Here is a 9,732-nt window from a genome sequence, read left to right as displayed (position 1 = left end):
CGGACTTCATAGATGATGAGGATGCTTTCTCATATATGCAGTATTCAGGCGGGTTTACATAGACTGTTCTAATCGGCGGGGCTTTAGGGTTATATGTGTAGTGGACTATTACATTTTGACATTTTGTATTTTGAAACAATACATGTAATTATTGACCTGGCAATGCATATATACTTTGGAGACCTATACTGATTTATAAAGTTTATACATATTTAAGTAAGTCTTTCGCTTGCATATTACAATTGTCCTTAAATTATGTTCTGCTAATTTTGGCTTAATTTTATTCATGTTTTATGTACTAATATAGACAACATTTAATCATCATTAAATATGTTGCATAAGTGATGCATTGAAACTCGGGAGTTGGACTTCTAATCGACCCCCAATTTTCAAGGTGGTACAAGTTGCATACTCATTCATTCATTCACTATCCACTCGGGCTAGTGGTGCGCAACTATTTATTATGTGTACCTTCGCAATGGCCAAGATTTTGGTTAGGGCGTGCGACTAACCTGAGATCAGGAGTTTACCACATTGAGTCTAACTATCTAAATTTAGGTATGGGACTGGTTTGGATAGAAGTCCCTTGTGGTTGACCCCGTAGCCTGCGATACTACGTATTATCATTTTGACTTCACACTCCAGCTTGGTCATTTCATTCGCATCACATATTACATTACATCCGCAGGCATATGACATTTTGGGTTGCTATGTTTCTGCACCAATATGGTGCAGACAGACTTAGCAAGGTTTACATATTGCATTATATCCTCGTCATCTGATATTTGGCTCTCTATGACTCCTCATTTGCATAGCTGATCTATATTGCGTACTCTGATATTGTATGATTTATAGACTTGCAGTATTTCTGCTTACTCTGATATCGTATGATTCATGATCTTGCCAGTAATTCTGATATTGTATGATTAAGGGATTGTATTGAATATTTGACACTTATCTTGTGCACACATTACATCACCCTTTAAGCTTTCTATAAGCTTATGCACGATAGATGCGTGCAAGTGGCATTAGGTTGCAGCAACGTCGAGCTTGGAGCATGCAGCTGACTTCTGGAGCTTTAATTTTGACATATGTATTTCTCTTTCAGCATTGTATTCAACTATTTATATTAGTGGATATGTGATGATGATGTTGCCTTTGTGATTTGGGTAAACTTATAGTTATGCTTATTACGAGTTAAATGTGCATTGGAAAATCCTCCTTATAGGATCCCATGATCGAAATCTGGCACATGGACGTTGGGAGCCAAAAATGGGGTATTACAGAGGTTGTTGGCACCAGATTCGGTGATCAAGAATTTTATGAGCCCAGTTTCCAGGTTTGGGGCATGACATCATCAAATGTCGTCAACAAATGTCCCACGACGCGACTACCAAGGGCGAGACGCAAGCCGCTTACAAAATGGTGAGCCTTCCGCTTCTCGTTGTCGATGAGGTAGGAGACAAAAATGAGACTGTGCAACATATCGGGCCTCATACTGAGACACCGTCATCTTACCCTACACCAGGGTCTCGAACTCTAGGGCCCTCTGCTCAAGGATATGCTCTAGGAAGAACTTCTGGTGAAAATGGACCACGAACTCCTCCTGTGTCCACACAAAATCTGGCCTGGCCATCCAGGAAACTGACAACCACCAATGCCTCACCTCGCCTCGCCCTGAAGAAGGAACATGACTAAAGGAATTCTCTGCTCACTAGTGCACTGCATGGTGTCGAATATCTTCTCCACCTCGGTGTGCCATAATTCTGCTACAGATGGGTCCGGCTCACCCCAGAACCATGGGGGATCATGCTGCCTAAAATCTCGGAGCAGTACGCTCGCTCGTAACTACTGAGACTACTCGGGGGTCTCATGCCCCTGAAGAATGGTGATAATGGCTTGTAGCATCTATTGTAACTACTCGGCTCCAATTGGAATTGTAGAATAAGCGGGGGTGGCACTGGCCTCTGGCGGAGGCACAGGTGCAGCGGGAGCCTCAGGAACTGGTACAGAAGGCTCAGGTAGGAGTACGGGTGTCACTGGAGACGGAATCAGGACCTCAGGAATAGGGTCCTCAATGGGTGGAGTAGGATGTGCTCAGGTCGATCGGGTCACTCGAGTATCACGGGTGCCTCTACCTCTCGTGCCTCGACCATGAGTTCCTTGTTTAGGTCGCATCGTCTACACAAGAACAAAGTGATGGACGCATTGAGATCAGAACCTCGAAGGCTCAAATGGAAACAAAGGAAAACGAACTTGGGAAATGACTTGTCCTAAACTCGGAGCAGATATGTGATGGTGTCCTAAGTTATTCCATAGGTTACTTGTTATGCTTTGATACCAACTCCTGTCGCGCCCTAGACCCGGGAGTAGGGCTCATATACTTCCCGATCACTGAATCCAGGGTGACCGCCTTCGTTGTACCCCATTCTCGGCTCTTGGCGTCCATACACCAAGTTTCGAACCTGGGATCCTGCAAGGAGGATTTCAATAATACAAGTTTGATCCAAAATAAGCATACCCAAGATCATAAACCGTAGATAAATAACCGCAGGAACATCATCACAAAATTCACTAGAAATTTAAACTTTTACAATATAAAGTTTCAAAAGGGAAAATACAATGATAACAAGAAGAAAGCTCCAAGAAGATCAACGACTGGCCCCTACTCCTACTCCACTCGCTGGCCTAGGATTACCTACACGCATTAATCATGTATAGGCTTATAGAAAGCTTAGAGGGCGGTATAAGTGTGTGTAGCACAAACACAGTGAATGCAATGATAGAATGAGAAGGATATGCGATAAGAACCTTAAACACCGCCACCCATAACAAGGCTATGAAATGTAATGCAAGGATACTGACAACCTTCCCAAGGCTAACAATGCAATGCGGGGCGTATGGAGCTAATGCCACATGCAATATGTAATATGATCAAACTCATCCTCATATTAATCCAATGTATCAGTATAGTTCTACTCTGGGAATCTACCAAGGTCAAATGCGCTATAGATGGACTGCCGCTCTCCTAGCCGCACAGCCCAACAAGTGTAAGAGACCTCACTACCCGCCTATGGATAGCCAATCACCAATAAGGCTCGATGGTAGCAAACCTATTTACGAGCTGGTTAGACTGAGCCTAGTTATTGCCCCCTCACTCAGGCGGGTAATGCCACACCCCTTTCCAACCGACTATGACACAATGAGAGACGTAACATTATGGTAGTAGACATCGATGCTCATGTTTTCCACTTAATCTCGGCGCTAGAGCGACTCCTGGTACCACGTAGGTTCTGGGACTTTCACCCAAGGACATCCTATGTGCCCTAAGTACTCAAACAACATTTCTGGTGTCCAAAACTCGGCCATCCACGATATGTTTGTGGAGGCTATGACCCTGATGAAGCTAGGGCAAATAACCATGTGCTATGATAATGTCAGATGCATGAACCACACCAGTCAAACATGCATTGACCCTGCGCATCTAGCACACTCAAGAGGGGCAACTTCATAACCCATGGAGTCCCATAAAATAATCTACCCAACGGCATAAGTCATGATCAATTATACCATGCTCCAAGCATACATACGATGCATATGGATGAATCATGAAGGTAATTAGGTATGACATGTGACAATGTTATACTCTCCTTCTATCAAGATTAAGTTAGATACTTAGACAATTCCTCGAAATGTGAAAGATACATACTACTAGTGGGGGCCCAATAGTTTGGGGTGGCCCACAGGACTAAGTAGACAAAGCTATGGGGCTAAATGATATTGATGGGCCTAACAAGAGTCTGAGGTGGGCATTCAACCACTCTTAGATGGAAATGGGCCTAGAGGGGTCCATAATGGGGACATTTAACCACCATTTCCCCAAAAGGCATTCCAACAATAAACTATATAGATACAAGGCCCAAGGCCTACATTCAAGATAAAAATAGGTGGCCACATACATATATCCCACATAATGGGCCATGAGAAAAATGGTCCAATCTACATACAATAATATGGGCCAAAAGAAGGGAATCAAAGCCTAAGTCTCAATGGCCACCGAATCCATGCATTAATTTGGACTTGGTGGGCAGCCCATAAACACAAGTACATGGCCCAAAGTAAAGTCTAAGTTGGGTAAAACGGGCCTCACAACATCAGCCCAAGAATTGGTAATATAAGTGGGCAATCAGGGGCCCAATTTCACCCTTATCTCAGCCCACAAGTCCAGCAAAATGGTGAAAAACAGCCCATACACATGGCTGGGCCAAGCTGGGACGTCCTAGCCTAATCTGGGCCTACAGGATGTCCTAAAATTTTGATTTAAGTTGGGGTCCTCATATGATCACTAAAAGTGACCCAAAAATGCACTAATTAAACCCAAAAATTCTAAAAATAGAAGCATGCAACATATACACAAGTTTCTCAATATGTTGGGCCCCACATCCAATAAAATTTCAGCCACAACAATGTACATTTAAGGCCCCTTGCTGGACTTTCAGCTCACCCAACTTCCTGGACCTACTAAAGTCCAGAAATTGGTCAAACTATGTAGAAAATAATCTCATGAAGGCCAGCAATACTCACAGGAGGCCCCACCAGATGGAGAGTGTGTATACATCATAAAAAAAATCAAGTGGGCATGCTGCTAGACTGGAAGTCCAACAGTAACCCAAGACAGTGGGCGTCCCCATGATTGGGCAGTCCAAGGCCTGGACGGCCTGGACCATACATACATTAAGGTGGGATCCACATACATTAAGGTGGGTTCCACAATGGACATCCACCAAGGGTGGACGCTCCCACGTGGGCCATGCCAAATGGGGGACGGCTAGATGAAACACATCATCATGATGGGCCTAAGAGCTGGGGATGGCCAGCCCATGCTAGATGTCAACCCAACTAGGACGTCCAGCAGGTTTGCTAGCCCAGCTTGATGGCCACCAAAAATCATGGCCCGGTGGGCCCTGAAACATCAGAGGTGGGCCCCAATAAGATGGCCGTAATGAACAATGGGTTGGGGCCCAAAAACTTCTACAATGACATAATGGACAGTAAGGTCTTCTAAAAAAATTCTACTATTACATATTGTTGTCCTCATCTTGTGCACTCCATTAAAGTGGGTCTAGGACCTCCAAAATTTTGGAAAATAGGTGGCGAAGATCCCCTAACATGTGTACATCGGGGTGGGGTCCAGAAAATTTTATGAATTTAAGTTTTCAACAGACATTATTGCTGGACTGGCCAGAAAAATCTGAACTGTCCAACCCTCTTAGCCCACTCTTTTGGATGCCCAAATGAGGTCAGATGGAGGTGAAACTTGGCATGCATCTAGGTGGGGTCCGCACCTCCAAGAATATATTATTAATGGGGATCAAACACCCATCAAAACATTTCAAAATCTAAGCTTAAGACAGCCCAAAAATCTGTCCAGAAATATTAGACAGCCACATATAGCTGAAATAAATTAAATATAAACACTATTAAAAGGGGAAATCACCCCATAAAAATTATGATATGGACCACCTTAGTGGGCCTCACAAATATCCAAACCCTTCCCACTACTAAAAACTCTTTGCATGTGCTCATTTTGGGAAAATTTAGGCACATCTCTACTCCTGACGAGATTCTTCTTGGTCGGATCCCACAATCTGTAACTGTTCTTTTCAACACCGTACCCCAAGAACAAACACTACCTGATCTTCATATCGAGCTTGGACCTCTTGTCCTTTGGTATGTGAATGGATGCCCTACATCCAAACACCTAGAGATGACTGTACGATGGATCTTGTCTAGTCCACACCTTCTCAGGTACTTCTCCATTCAACGGGGCTGATAGAGACCTGTTTATCAAATACACTGCCTGTGTATTGCTTCTCCCCAGAACGTCTTGAGTAACTTTGCATGGGATAACATGCATCTGATTCTCTCTATAATGGGGCGATTCATTCGCTCAGCCACACCATTATGCTGGGGGGTCTTGGGAACCGTCTATTGATGCTGTATACCAAGGGACTTGCAATACTCATGAAAGTCACTGATGTATTCACCACCATTATCAATGCGGATACACTTTAATGATCTACCTGTCTCTCTCTTGACCATGGCATGAAAAAATTTAAACACACGAAAGACCTTGTCCTTGGATTTCAAAGTATAAACTCAAACCCTCCTAGATGCATCATCTATAAAAGTGATAAAATACAATGCCCCACCCAAAGTTTGTCCTCATAGGACCACAAACATCAGAATAAACCAAATCTAATGTATGCACTTTTTAAACATGAGAAGCATATTTAACAAATGAAACTCTATGTTGTTTCCCTGATAAACAATCAATACAGGTTTTGAGAGGTATACCTTTCACATCTGGAAGGAGCCGCTTCATCGCTAATAGTTGAAGCCCTTTTTCACTCTTATGGCCTGGACGCCTATGCCACATGTTAATAGCTGAATCTTCTACTACATTCAATCCACCCTTACACACACTGACACTAGCCTTGTAAAGAGTACAACACTTCTTTCGTCTGGCTTCGATCAACAAACCCTTGATGAGCTTCCAGTGCCCACCAAAAAATCGATTTTCATAGCCTTCATCATCCAACCTTCCCATCGACATTAAGTTGAGGCGAAGGTCTGAAATGTGCCTCACATATCTAAGAACCAATGTGCAGTCCACATCGGTCTTTACACAAATTTCACCGACCCCTACGATCTTCGATATGCCAGAATTTCTCATCTTCACAATCTCAAAGTCACCTGACTTGGAGCTTGTGAAGAAGTCTCTGCGTGGAGTCACATGAAACGAGGCTCCCAAGTCTATCACCCAATTGGTGTCCTGACTCATAGCCGTGAGACAAACATCGTAATCTACTGAAAGAATAACTACAATGTCACTATCTGAAGCGACTGCAATAGAATCTGATTCCTCTTCTTCTCCTTTTCTTTTCTTTTCTTGTCATTCTTCTTACGACATTCATGCTTGCAGTGGCCCTTCTTGTCATAATTCCAGCATTCAACATCCTTCCTGGTACTTGACTTGCCTCTTGATTTATCTCGGGCCTTCCCGCCCTTTCTGTTCTTTCCTCTCCCTCGATCTTGTATCATAAGGGCCTCTTGATGAGTAGACCCCTGAGACTTCCTCCTTGTGTACTGATTAAAGAGACAACTTGTTACATGTTCTATGGACACATTTTTGTCTGGTGCGGAGTTACTTAGAGACACCACCAATGTCTCCCAAATATCAGGCAATGAGCTAAGCAATAGTAAAGCCTGTAATTCATTGTCCAAGACCATCTTCATAGCGGAGAGCTGGTTCAATATATTGTTGACTTCATTCATGTGCTCAACCACAGAACCACCGTCTTTGAACTTGAGATTCATAAGTCGTCTTATCAGAAAAGTTTTATTCCCGGCTATCTTAATCTCATATAGCCATTGCAATTTCAGCCATAAGCTAGCGGCTGAGGTCTCCGTAGAAACATGGTGGAATACAGAATCATCCAATCATTGTCTAATAAACCCCACTGCCTTCTGGTCCAATTTCTTCCAATCATCATCTGTCATATCATTTGTCTTTGCTGATATGCCAAGGATTGGAGCATACAAGTCCTTGCAATAAAGCAAGTCTTCCATCTTAGCCTTCCATATGGTCCAGTTAGAACCATTGAGATTGATCATCCTTGATGAGCCACCTTCCATAATTCAAACTGATCCCACTCCGTTCAATAAACCAATAGCTTTGATACCACTTTATTGGGGGACGTTCCACAAAACCTTAGGATCTGTCCTCTTAAAAATACCAGAATTATGGAATAATAAAGCAATGAAATAAATCAAAGTACAAACCACACGACACAAGAGATTTTTACATGGAAAACTCTCAAAGAGGTAAAAACAACGGGACCTAGTCTAGAGCAACAATCCACTATGAAGTAGAACCGATCACAAGTATACAGTGCTTGGATCAAACCTTCTTCACTCACGCAGGAGCAGATGAATAATAAGAGAATAAAAGAAAAAATGGAAAGATCTCACCAACCACAAGGGTGTAGAAGCGTTGATATGTCGACTGCGAATTCTCCCTTCCAAAAGCTTCCTCTCTCTCCCTTTCTCTCTCTCTCTTACCTTGGTCGTGAAAACCCTTAGAATACCCTTCTTAATGCCTTAGAAAAGCCCTAGGGACCCCTATTTATAGTTTAGGCAACTTTCCTTTTGCACCACTGCGAAACCGCCTCCAATTTACGCAATCTGCACAAAATTTGCGCAAATCTGTGTAACCCTCAACTGGTCGAGCCAGGGCCTCGACTAGTCGAGCACTATTCGCTCGACTAGTCAAGCCAGGCCCTCGATTGGTTGAGGCCAGAAAGCTGAGCTCGCTGAACTTTGAGCCGAGTGACCCTCGACTGATCGAGCAGCACGGTGAAACTCCGATTTTCAACCGGCTGCAGTATCTCTCCTCTAAAATGAGGAGGAAAACCCCATCAGTGGATTGTAGAGATATGGACCACAAAGACGATCAACTCAATAGTGTCATCCATGTTCCTAGACAAGCGGGTGTGAGATGACAATGATTACAGTATCGATCTTATAAAACTGGACTCTAACACATGCAGGAAGTGGCTCGATGAGAGGGTAATTAATTCGGTCGTCTACGTTTCGTTTGGAAGTGTGGTCAAGATAGGAGTGGAACACATGGAGGATTTTTTAACATATTCAAGACCATTTAAACTTATCATTGTAAATATTATATATTTATATTATAAAATAATACATTTTTCGTTTAATATTCATTTTTAATTGTACTACAACAATTTTCAGGTTTCAAATATTTTACAAAAAATACAAATTCCAATTAAATAAAAAAATTTCTGGCCTGCACCGTGATTTGCACGAATTTTAATTGGTGCTTCTCAAACCTCTACTATGCTTCCAAAGATTTTTACCCGCTCTTAGACAAACTTTTGCCGACACTTTTTCAACCTTTCTAGATGCATTTTCCCTGATTAATGGTCGCCAACAACTGTACTTTGGAAGACTTTTACCAGCACATAGAAAGACTTTTATAGGAGGTTTTTTAGCTTTCTCAGACACTTTTTTAATGATTACCGGTACCCAGTGGAGGCACGAGAAGAGAGAGAGATAGAGAGAGAGAGAGAGAGAATAGGTGTTAAAAAAATCTACTCGATCACAGTGACCATCAAAAGAGTCAGTAAAGGATGATGAGCGTCATTAAAGGCTTTGCCGGCGCACCCCTTTTTTGATGCTTATCTAGGTACCGATAAAGTCTTTCCGGACTCTTAAAAAAAAAAAACCTTTACCGGCACTTTTGACTGCCAGTAAAAGTCAATTTTCTTATAGTGTTATTAAGAACTAAGGATTGGCCATCCTATGAAATTCTCTTTAAATCTCTGCTTTGTTTTAATAGGTTTTAGAAGACAACACTCTTATTGTTTTCAAGCCAACCATGATGTGTATGTGTATGTGAAATCCACCCCGACCATTAAATGAGTAATCCCACGTTAGGACCAATGCCAAAAAATCATGCTAACTTATGATTCAGGTAGACCACACTATAGGACACAGTTGGGAGAGAGACATCTACCCTTGAATTTTTTGTAAGGCTCATTGTGATAATTATATAAAATCTACTCAAACCATTAGATGAGAACCCAAAATTTATGCCTGGTTCTCTACATTAGGTCCATTTGTGATTCAAGTGGGGCCACATAAAGG

This window comes from Magnolia sinica, chromosome 2 (assembly GCF_029962835.1).
Source record: "Magnolia sinica isolate HGM2019 chromosome 2, MsV1, whole genome shotgun sequence".
NCBI lineage: Eukaryota > Viridiplantae > Streptophyta > Magnoliopsida > Magnoliales > Magnoliaceae > Magnolia > Magnolia sinica.
The sequence above is the reverse complement of the archived record's forward strand: the minus strand, read 5'-3'. Positions refer to the sequence as shown.